The sequence below is a fragment of the Idiotropiscis lumnitzeri genome, unplaced genomic scaffold (assembly GCF_059441095.1).
Source record: "Idiotropiscis lumnitzeri isolate Australia: NSW breed Sydney's pygmy pipehorse unplaced genomic scaffold, RoL_Ilum_1.0 HiC_scaffold_91, whole genome shotgun sequence".
Classification (NCBI taxonomy): domain Eukaryota; kingdom Metazoa; phylum Chordata; class Actinopteri; order Syngnathiformes; family Syngnathidae; genus Idiotropiscis; species Idiotropiscis lumnitzeri.
Window position 1 is genome coordinate 494,543 of NW_028283629.1, and position 12,088 is coordinate 506,630.

The 12,088-nt window shown below is 42.4% G+C and overlaps 1 long non-coding RNA gene across 1 annotated transcript; it reads right to left on the minus strand.

The window, feature by feature from the left end:
• Positions 1-1,979: 1,979 nt before the first annotated feature.
• Positions 1,980-3,619, minus strand: LOC148315580 (uncharacterized). Its single transcript, XR_015840790.1, has 3 exons — positions 3,473-3,619; positions 2,695-2,814; positions 1,980-2,094 (listed from the first exon to the last, which is right to left on the minus strand). It is a non-coding gene; the product is annotated as an uncharacterized LOC148315580 (long non-coding RNA).
• Between the last annotated feature and the right edge of the window lie 8,469 nt (positions 3,620-12,088).

The following is a 12,088-nucleotide window of genomic DNA, read 5'->3' on the forward strand; positions in this document are numbered from 1 at the left end:
CTGATATTTCAGTCCCAGGTTGTCTCCTGAACACCACCAATTGGGCAAGGGAGCGCAGGAAAGCCTGGGGTCTTCTATTTTTACAGTATAGAAAGGCTAAATATCAAATTGAAACAGTGTTTTATATCATGAATATACAGGGTTGGTGCTGGTTCTGGTAGGGAAACCACAACATAAAGATGTCCTTAATTAGTCCCACAATGGGGATATTTGCAATATGGCATATGATGGCCTAACAGGGCCACCGCCCAGAAAAGAGTAACGCAGAACTTTGTAATACTGTCACTCCCTGACCAGTTCGTTGTTCCTGAAGAGCCAAACTTTGACTCAGACCCACAAATTTGAATTACAGATAGTGGACAATGGAGAACTCCCCCAGTCAGTCAGCATGTTCAACTTCCATAGAAACCTCAACATACATTTATTAGATTGCCAAACTAATTGGAAACTACATCACCAGAACACCACAAGTGGGCTCTGTTATTGTACTTAAAGATGCATCTTACAAACCTGTGTTCTCCAAGGCCAGCTGGTCCATAGTCTTAAGTTATTTCTTCGCCAACATCAATGTCTCGGAGCGCAAACAGACAGAGGTGTGGTCTGTCCTCTGTTGTCTTCTTCTTCATTTTACAGTTGGGGTGCATGTGGTCATCATTAACCAGTCTTCCCAGACTGCCATCTTCTTGAGCGGCATCAACACTTAAAATAGATTTAAAAAAAAAAAAAAAAAATTATTCAATCAATGTCAGAAATTAATCTTTGAGACAATCTTGTGTACACAAAACATAAAAATAGGAAATCCACAATTTTTAAATCTTCTAAATAAAATCATACAAGAAATTTCTATTGGAATCAGACCCTATTAACAGCTTGTCTTTGAGACTTCATGGTCTATATTTTCATTTGTACAGATTCAACGCATGAATAAAAGTAATCACCGTATTTTCGCAGTCATAAGCAAACAAAGCGCCCTGTCAGTCGATGCGTCCATTAAATGGACAAAGTACCACTCACGTCCATCAGCCCTTGTCATCAACGAGCTGTTGGAAGTGCATGTTAGCACACCCTGCTGGGCAAAGAGTGAGTTGTCCATGCTTACAATCGACCGTGACAAATACACCATCTGACTATAATGTTTGGGTGATGGTGTTGGAAAAAGCTGGACAAAGGGCAGCTGTCCACAATGTTTTAGTCTGTCTTATCATTTATGTTATTGCAAGCAAGAAACGTCCCAGGTTTAGACAACAGACAAAAAGTCCAAAGCATAACAGCACATCTCTTTAAACAGCCATGCAAATCTCTCTAAACAGCTATGGGATTGTGGGTCTCTGCTCCCAGAATGCATTGCTTGAATTAGCTAAGGCTGAGTGGCTTTTGTATTATTTTCATTTTTTTTGGGTATATTGATGGCATGAGAGATACATGTTTGTGTTAATCTTATTTCTATGTTTCATTGTTTGCTTGTATGATGAGTTTTTTATTTTTTGTGTGTGGTGAGCAGCCAAGTCCCTCCCCTGACGTTGCTTTGTAGGCTATTGCCAATGCACCTAATATTGGCCTGAGCCATTGTCAGCTATTGTCAATAGAGACTTGGCGTCTGCTGCAACAATGGGGTGATTGCTCATGTTATTGGGGCATAGTAGGCTGCTATCGGCTGTGTCAGTGTGGGCAGCTCTGCCAAGTTCATGCTATGCTAACAGCAGCTGTGCTATCGTCTTGTCAGGCGGTGCGTCCAGTATATGTTACAAAGACAGAAATAGCGGCCTCAACAGGTGTTGCGCCCTTTGACACGGCGCGTCTTTTGGGTGCGAAAATACGGTATACATTTTTGCTTAGAGAATGATTTTTCCCCTAACACTTATGGGATGAGTATGTGTTTATTTTTTTAAATAAAAACAAAAATAAGATAACATCTCAATCTTTGCCTCACCTCCAAGTTTTTTCTTGCCGGCGGAAGTCAAACAAAAAGACAGTGCCTCTTCCATCCATCTTCCTGCGTTGAGATTTATCAGAATCTATCAATTTTCCTCTGTACTCCATAATAAAGAATAAAGTCGTCTTTCCTGAAAGGGGCCTTGGTAAATACTCCTCGACCTAGTTAACAGGGAAATCAAGATAGCTTCGTCATATTTTTAAGCACACAAATAAGGAGTCATCATATTCATTTGGGCCACTATACTAATGTAGGGTGGTTTGAAACATTGCTTCTTGTGAGGGATAGAGCAGAGCCCTTCTTTATGATTTTAAAGGAACAGACCAGCCAAAATTCATTTTCCAGCATTGCATTAGCCAGTATGTATTAGGACTGAAAGTACAAATGTCAATGGCACCTGGTTACGTAAAAAAAAAACTTTAAGATTATTTAGTTTCATAACAATGACATACACTGTATACACAGTCATATTGGATCGCGTCACGTGATCTCTGTGACGTATAACGTGCTTTACACTAGACTATCAATATCGGACTTGTTCACCGGTCTATTGTGGTATAAAAATGCCGGAGGGCGTCATCAAGTACAGCCTTAATTTAGATAGAACTCCTACCATCAGGTTTCACGCTCACTGAAATAACTTGAAACTGACAAAAGAAAAGGTCAAGACACTCTTAATGTAAAATAACCACTTAAAAAACGATGTCAGCTTGGTTATCAGAAAACAATAATATATCTTAGCAAAAGCGTTAACATCATACCTTTAAATGAGTTTATATACTTCGCTTCTAACTCTGCAGTCTTGTCCAGACCCTTGACTGCATGTTCAATAGTATCCTGCTTTGGGGACTTCCTGCATCTCAGGGAAGGCATTGTTTATTCTATAAAGAAAAAAGACAGTTTTGTGTTGAGAATTATTAATACTATAGGCTAAATGGAGTTTTAACAATATCAGTGTAAGAAAAATAAATTATAAATTAAAAAAATATCAATCCCTCCATCCCAATTAACGATTTCAACCATAATAGTTTATATTGAAGTTTAAACAACAGACAGACAGATTTATGCAGTGTGACTACAAAAATCTTACCAAAATTGCATTCACAGTAACCTTTGCTTTAAGAATCATGTAATTAACCAGTGAACATCGTGTCTTACACAAAAATTAATGACAGAAATTATCATGGTACTTGCATTCTGTTGTTCTATAACAAAAGTGCAAGCTGTTAGCTCCGCAAAGCTAACGCAACAAGCTAGCGTCCCTCGTGCTCACATTCAATGCAAACCTGACCACCGAATGAAAATACGCGTCGGTTTAGTTCTTTAAATGAGTAAAAGCACCATGACGTTTTATAATTATTCAATGCTTAACTGGAGCTCGTCAATTATGTCGATGTAGGAGCACATGTTTGCTAGGCCAGTGTTGTAGGCCCACATCCATGGTGCTACTTTGTATAGTGTTTTCCACACAACTATCTCTAACCATGAACAAATGCACTCGAGGCATGTTTTGAATAAAAACAAACGAAAAACACTTACCTCTCCGTTTCAACAGCAGTTCGAACTTCGAAGTGGTGATATTCTCCAGCGTTAAGCACCTGCTCGAACTGCGAATAGGTCAAATTCAACAGCGTCTTTTTTCTGTCTTAATAAGGACGCGATGAGAGGAGGAGCGCTTGCCTTTTCGTCAGCACGCCCCGCGCGGGTGGTGCTGCTTTATCACTCTCTATCTGTGCCCGCCCGCCGGCATGTCGATAGAAAAATAATATTCCTTCAAACATTACTTTCATCTTCTTAACGTTTTGTAGTGAATTTAACAGGTTCACCACTTTTTTCAAATACACCAATGGAAAACAGGTCTTAATTGAGGAAACATACAAAGAGCGTCTCACAAACACCTTATGATGAGCAATGTAATTTGATCACGTTTTTTGTCACTGCCTGGACGTCGGTTCACTGGCCTGGTGGCAGTGGCTTGTAGACACTGTCACTGAGTGGGAACGGATCTCAAGGTGGGTCAAACTAACCCAAGCAGTGGATCGGTCCGTTTTTTAAATTTATTAATTTTTTTATTTTATGTATTTATTTATTATTTAATACAAGGGCTTCGGCTCACTACCAGTGGGCGGGACCAAAGAATTTGGGTTTCCTTTGAGCTAGGAGGCAGTCAAAGGCAGTCCAATCCCCGGCAACATAAAGCGCCTAGCTCTGGGGACATGGAATGTCATTTCTCTGGTAGGGAATGAACCCGAGCTGGTGTGTGACTAGACCAGTGGTTCTCAATTATTTCCTGTCATGCCCCCCCTACCAAGAAGAAAACAATTCGCACCCCCCCCCACCACAATTTTTTTTTACATTTCGTACTAATGTACATGTTCTTTGCATATTAATGTTAGATTGTCAATAAAATATCTTACCTTAACAAAGCTAAATTGATAAAAAAAAATATCATTTTGAGAACGACTATTGTGAGGATCTCGAAACTCAGTACTCTGTGGTGCTAATATTGATGAGATGATAAATATGTTGAAGCCACAGAACAAAAAGATTAGATATTGTTTGGAAATTAATGACGTACATAACAAAGGAATATCAGCCTTGATTGGAGTACATTACTGCATTTAAATTTTTAATAAAAATGAAACAATTATTGATGTTATGACCACTATGAAGAATTTAAAAAAACAATATATAGGGATAATTATAGTTTTCATTTTGTTATGTTTAGTCTGTTCATGTTGCATTATTTTTATGACAAAGATGATGGTTAATCGTAGGTTTGTTGCCCAAATGTACCGTTACAACCTGATTAATGTTGAGAATGACGAACTCAAACTGGACACTAAAACGTAAAAACACATGGACTTCTTGCCCCTGTCCACACACGTGCACACACACACACACCATACACGAAGATCCGGGAGGTAAGGACGGCTGTCCTCTCCTACAACGAGGCAAGGGCCTCCACCAAGTCACCCCAGGGACAAGTTTTATTCCCTGATGGTCATCAAATTATGAGGATCTCATTCTACGCCGGAAGGGAGGAGGGGAATTTTTCCCTAATGTGAGGTTTTCGCTCCTCCACTGATGATCACACTGTTGTATGATTTCATTATGATGATCTGTCTTAAAGCCGTAAGGACATGATTTTTAAATCCACAACAGGGGGGAAATGTAAGATGGGCTGAGGATAGGTAATCAGTTTGTGTATTCATAATCATGTTTTTATACACTCATTAATGTTTAACACACACAGAGACACTTACTTGTTATTTTAACACACACACACACAGACACCCCATCCTGAAGATGTGTTTAGTTAAACTGACCTTGGGTTATGATTTTCTGCCTGCTGGAGTCCCTGGTGATTAGTTATTGATGCTTTAGTTAAACTGACCTTTATACCGTGAGTTATTGATGTTTTCTGTCTCTTGGTGATTAGTTGTTGATGCTTTTCTGTCTTCTGGTGATTAGTTATTGATGAGTTAGTTTCAATAAAAAGGCAGAACGGAGGGTGAGAGTCAGAGGGTGTGCGGGATTGAACTGGCAAGACGGCTGTTTCGCCTCCTGGCTCCCTCTCCCATTCTGAATGGCACAAAACGAAAACTTTAGTAAGTTATTTCAGTCTAAAAAAGGCGTCAGGGCATTTTTAAACCGGACAGTAAGTCGTCACTGTCTTGGTTCCTTTTTGTGCCTTGACCCATCCCGGAATTATTGAAAGGATGCAGTCCTATTTACAGGCCCCAGTGACACCCCAGGTTTCTGTTGTTTGTACGAGGGCGCTTAATAGGTACTGCTATTCACAATCGTCTTAGGCTGTTTCTTTGCAGAAGTTTATGGACAATGTGTAGTGCTGTAGGATGCAGTCTAGAGCATTCTTGACATTGAAGCTTTTGTTTCCAGCAACTGCTAATGCGACCGTGCATCAAACATGCAAAACACAGACCCTTGCTCCTCAAGAAGTCAATCTTATCCTTGTGATGCTTTCTCCTAAATTCCTTACAAATTGTGAGACTGTTGCTCTCCATTACAATTAGCACATGGTTTGGCAATAGCATCCACTGAAACAGGTTCTGCCTTTGGCGTGGTGGTTTTGTTGTTTTCCATCTTGGCGGGCACAATGACTGTTGTGAAGACTTTCTTTGATTTTGGTGTTTCTGTGTGTTGTGATTTTGTTTTCTGTTTTATAGAATCTTTCGTGCTTGTCAACAAAGTCAACAAAATCCTTAAACTTCACTCTTCTATGTGTTCTTTCTTGGAGATTGCAGGCAAATTTTCTCCAAGATTCTATAAGTCTGTATGGAAGTTTGTTTGCCAATGCCTTTATATTAGCCATGTTGTCCAAGTCCTCCATATAATTAACATCTGCCATTATGTTCAAACAGCCCATAAGGAATAATGTGAAAGACTGAAGTGCAACACCATCTTCAGACTTGATTGTTGGCCAATCCATGGCTTCCTTTAAATATGCTTCTGCTATCATGAAGTCATCACCATAAAACTCCTTCAAGATTTGTTTTGCTTTGGTATATCCTGTCAGAGGTTCCATATGGATGCAGCTCTTCACCAACTCATGTGGTTGTTCACTAGTATACTGCAACTAAAATTGAAGATGATCACGGTTATCACTTGTACGGCCTTCAATCCCATGTTCAATGGCACCTATACAGGTTTTATAATGCAGAGGGTCGCCTTTAAACGTAGGAATGGAAAGTTCGGGAAGTAGCGATGCTTTTTGACTCTTTGCTAAGTATTCTGCGACACTGGCTTGCTGTGAGATTGCTTGGCAAAGGCCATCAAGCACATGTCCCTGTTGTTCTCTACTTTCTGTCTGATGTGGAAATCTAGCCATTGGAATAGTCGAAGTGGGAGCATTTCAGGTCAACACTGCTTGTTGCTCTGATAGGCTGTGATGGTAATTGAATGTTTTTCCTTGTTTAAATTGTAACACACTCATCAGGAATGTGGATACCATCCTCCTGGGTATTTTCATATCTTCTCAAGACATCCAATTTAGCATCAGACTCAGGGAGTGCCGTTTGCATTGCATGCATTTCCTTCTTTGCCTTAATTGCAGCTTCTTCTTGCTCAAGTGCCAACCTTTGTTGTAAATCAGCAGCCTTTGCCTTTAAACATGCTCGTTCCATTTGAGCCTTTAATTTAATTGAAGACGTTGACAGAAGTGAGCTTCTGTCTGTTAGATTCTTTACTTCTACTTCTATGGGTGTAGTTAGTTGATGCAGATCTACTATCATCAGGTGATATTTGTTTATTGCATCCTTCCTCTGCACGTTTCAAAACGTCCTTCTTCCATTGCTCACATTTCCATTAATTACATTTTTTGGATCAAACCAGTTATTTTGGTCATCGACAAAATCCTCTTCAGTCTTTAAATTTTGCACACCGGAATTGAGGTCCACAAATTCTTGCTCCATGCCGCTAAAGCAAACACAAAGCTCAGTTTTTTACAGCGTCAACATTTGCATCATCCTCCATCAATTGTTCAATTTGACGTTGCATGGAGGTCAATTGAGCAAATTTGCACCTGCGTGCCTGCATCCGTTTAGGCTTGTGATCTTCTACAGCTTTTCTCCGTCATTTTTAATGTCCGCTTTCCACTGTCTTGTTCCTCCATGTCAATCCACAATCAAGCAAACAAAAACGTCAAACTGACTGTAGCGTCTCAATTTGTAGGTCAGCTGAATGACGATCAAAGTTTTAAGCAGTTTACTCACGCACCTGTTACGTGCACGTCCTTGTTAACTCGCGATGCTTGTCAAGTATGGACGCATGCTAACAGCTAGCAGCTCATTGTCCCGACTGGAAAGTTGCTCCTTAGCTGTGATGTGCCTAGGGTTACACTATCTATCATTAACAAACACAGCCAGCCCTCCTCTTTCCTCTTACCGCTTTCCAGTGTCCTGTCCGCAAGTAGTATTTGGAAGCCGTCAAATTCCACGACGGTGTCCGGCGTTAGGTCTGTTAGCCATGAATCCGTGAACATCAGCAAGCTAGCTCATTGGAAGTTCCTCTCGTGCCGCGTCCATTTTCTTGGGAAGGTATCTAACATTTCCCATAAAAACGGACAGGAGGACGGGGTGGTCACGCCTCCTCTTTGCCTGGCGTTTCGCCCCCGCGCGACATCCCCCGTCTCTTCCTCCTCAACTCGTGGGGGATATCGGGTCTCGCTCCGGGAGTCGGCACGGGGTTAGCACGAAGTGCTAACAGCTGATCTCTTGTGTAAACGATTGATCCGTAGCTCCCAGTGACATCTCCGGACACGATCACGCAAAAAACAGCCCCCAGCAGCAATAAAACCACCGCAATTTGGATGTCCATTGCTGCGATGAGGTAAAATAAATAAAACTGGGTAAAGGAAAAAACACGCGAAAAAGGCTCAAATAGTGAGCCGTGCTGCTTTAGCAGGTAGCCACTCGCGTGGTGACGGAACCGTAAAAACAAATGTGGTCCCATCAAAATCTGATGGGATATTTAAAAATAAAAGCGTGAAAATTTGCTTATTTGTCTGTCGTCACCAATGATTAAAAAAATTAAAATCATTACAAAATCCTCAAGCTATCGTGATACCAGACAAGTTCTGCGGGACACCAGACCACCCCAGTTGTCCACAAAAAGTGGTCACTTCAAAATTTGATGTGGCATTTAAAAATAAAAAAATCACCTGAAATATGCACTGTGATCAACACTGATTTAAAAGAAAAATCTTTAAAAAATATCCTCAAACTATCGTGATACCAAACCAGGATTGGGGATACTAGACCACACCAGCTGTCCACCAAAAGTGGTCACATCAAAATGTGATGTGGCACTTCAAAATAAAAGTAGCCTGAAATTCGCTTATTTCACGGTCATCACCACTGAGTTAAAAAAAAAATAGCTCGAGCTATCGTGATACCAGACCAGTTTTGTGGGACACGAGACTACCCCAGCTGTCCATAAAAAGTGGTCCCATCGAAATCTAATTTGTAATTTCAAACTAAAAGTTGCCTGAAATCTGCACATTTCACTGTCATCATGCCTGACTTTAAAATTTCATTAAAAAATATCCTCTAGCTATGGTAATACCAAACCAGGTTTGGAGGACACAAGACAACACAGCTTTCCACCAAAAGTAGTCCCATCAAAATGTAAGGAGGCATTTTAAAATAAAAGAGCTGGAGCTGTCGTAATACCAGACTAGTTTTGTTGGACACTAGACGACCCCAGCTGTTCATCAAAAATGGTCCCATCAAAATCTGATGTGTAATTTCACAATAAAAAAAAAACCCACCTGAAATATGCACATTTCATTGTCATCAACACTGATTTTAAAATAATCATTTCAAAATACCCTCGAGCTATCGTGATATCAGACCCATTTTGGGGGACACTAGACAACCCCAGTTGTCCATCAAATGCGGTCCCACCAAAATGTGATACGGCATTTCAAAATAAAAGTAGCCTTAAATCAGCATACATCACTGTTATCAGGCCTGACTAAAATATCATGACAAAATATCCTCCAGCTATCATGATACCAGACAAGACATATTTCACTGTCATCACCATTGATTTAAAAAAATTAATTAAAAACTAGAGCTGCGAGCAGCTATAAAGGGCCCTCGCCACCCGGACAACGTTGGGGTACTGGCACGTTGGAAATGTGAAATATTTCCGAGAAATAACGTGAGGAATCTTCAAGAGGAATTTGCTTGTAGTTAAAGTTAGAGCAGCTTTTGTTTTCAAAGCCTCGTCAATGTTTGAAGTAAATTTGTTGGCAGGCACTACAGGTGCATCAAATCAAAGACTAATAGACTGAAAAACATTTTCTTTCCGAGAGCCATCACCATTCTGAACTCTCACACACATGCACACACACACGACCACCCTTACCTTGCTGAACAGCGACGTATTGTGTTGTATTTCTCCAATTTCATACTATTTTCCATCACAATATTTATTCTCTTATTTATCTAATTTATATATTTGATTAAATTATTGTTGTATTGCACTGGAGAGGGGAGCTCCCTAATCTTGTTGCACACTGTACAATGACAATAAAAGGATTTCGGATTCTGATAAATTTAGAATGGCCGACTTCCTGTTCAATTTAGCATACGGCTCCATGAGACTTTTTATTAGGTCTTGGCTTTGTACACACTTCATCAAATTTTCAGTTTGGTGAAACAGAGATATGGGGCTGTTTTTTTTTGTTGTTTTTTTTTTTCTAGGGGGCGATAGCGAGCCATTTTTAAACAACTGTACGACAAAATAATAAAATATTGTGAATATTGAATCAACTCCCGGTTGAGTGGACGCTGGCACGTTTGGCTGCCACTGCTCACCGGTAACTCTCAGAAATTTTTTGGATCCGCTTGTTGTACCTGCTTTAGCAGTTTACAATCCCTCCAGTTACAGTGATTTTATTTATTATTATCTGTATGTTGAGCGATCCCGATTCTCATGAATGCCACCCACCGATTGCATAGTCGCTGACGCGTCTACTGTGGCTAAAGTTTAGCTTACCTATCAAAGTTAGCACCTGTCTGCCATGTGGACCCGCAGGCCAGTCTGCTTCTCGCACTTCTGCCTGTTCCTGTCATGTCATCAACCTGTGTCAGGACAACTTCAATCCACTGCCGCTGAACTCCGCTGGATTTACCGACACATGCCCGAGGGAAACGCACCACCACCACTGCTCCTCCTCCCGAACATCGCTCGTCGACCCTTGAAGGATTGTATGGCAATTACCGGCATTTTAAACATTTATGGGACAGAATGTCAATTATTTAATTTAGCAGGTTTATATTTACTGAATATGCTATGATCGCAAAATTCCGGACGAACTGGCGAGGCTGCCCGGCTCACCGTGGCTTGTCATCGGGACCGGGAGGCGGCGCAGGCGACGCAGAGAGAGGAAGCAGAAGCGGGGCTGCAGGTCCGGTGTCTTGCAACGGCTGCGACGGCAGCCCCATAGGCAACCACTGCCGAGTCTGTACCTCACCAACGCCAGATCCGTGGTCCACAAAATCGACGACCTGGGATTACAAATCCTGGGAAACCGCTATGTGCGAGACAGCAGTGTGATCGTCGTCACGGAATCCTGGCTGCACGCAGACGTCCCCGATGCTAGCATCCAGCTGGCCGGGCGCTCGCTACATCGCGCGGATCGGACAAGGGACACCGGTAAGAGACGGGGCGGGGTGGCTCTGTGTTTACGTGCATGAGAACTGGTGCGGCGATAGCACGATCGTCGAGAAGCACTCTTCCCCCGACATCGAGTTCATGTCCGTTAAATGCCGGCCTTATTTTCTCCCGAGGGAGCTAACGGTCGTGATTGTCACAGCTGTTTACATCCCTCCCGACGCTAGCACTAGCACGGCGCTCTCGCTACTCGCGTGCGTCATCAATAAACATCAGCGGGCCCACCCTGATGGCGTTCACGTAGTAGCGGGAGACTTTAATAAGGCCAATTTAAAGACTGTACTCCCAGAGTTTCACCAGCATGTCAAGTGCCCAACGAGGGGAGACAACACTCTCGACCATGTGTACTCGAACATCAAGCACGCATACAGGGCCCTCCCACTCGCCCCCCTCGGCCAGTCAGACCACCTGTCCTTGCAGCTCGCACCTGCATACATCCCTCTCAGGCGCAGATTCAGGCCCACCACAAAGACTGTGAAAACCTGGCGTGACGGCGCCATGAGTGAATTACAGGACTGCTTTCAAGACACAAACTGGGGCCTCTTTGATCATCAGGACCTTGATGTCTACACACATTGTGTAGTGGACTACATCAAGTTCTGCATGGAAACTGTGTCCCTACACAGGACTATACGGACCTTCCCAAATGCGAAGCCCTGGATGTCCAGCAGGGTTCGCTCTCTCCTCAAGGCCCGTGACGCTGCCTTCAGGTCAGGCGACAAAGCCCAGTACAGGGTGGCTCGTGCTGACCTGAGCAAAGGCATCAAGCTAGCCAAGGCAACCTACAAGGGGAGGCTGGAGGCCCACCTTGCCAGTAACAGACCACGGGAGGTGTGGCAGGGTCTACGGAGCATCACCAACTTCCGTGGCAGCAGCACGACCTCTGCAGACCCGAGTGCATCGCTGGCAGAGGAGCTTAACTGCTTCTTTGCTCGCTTTGACTCGCCCCAA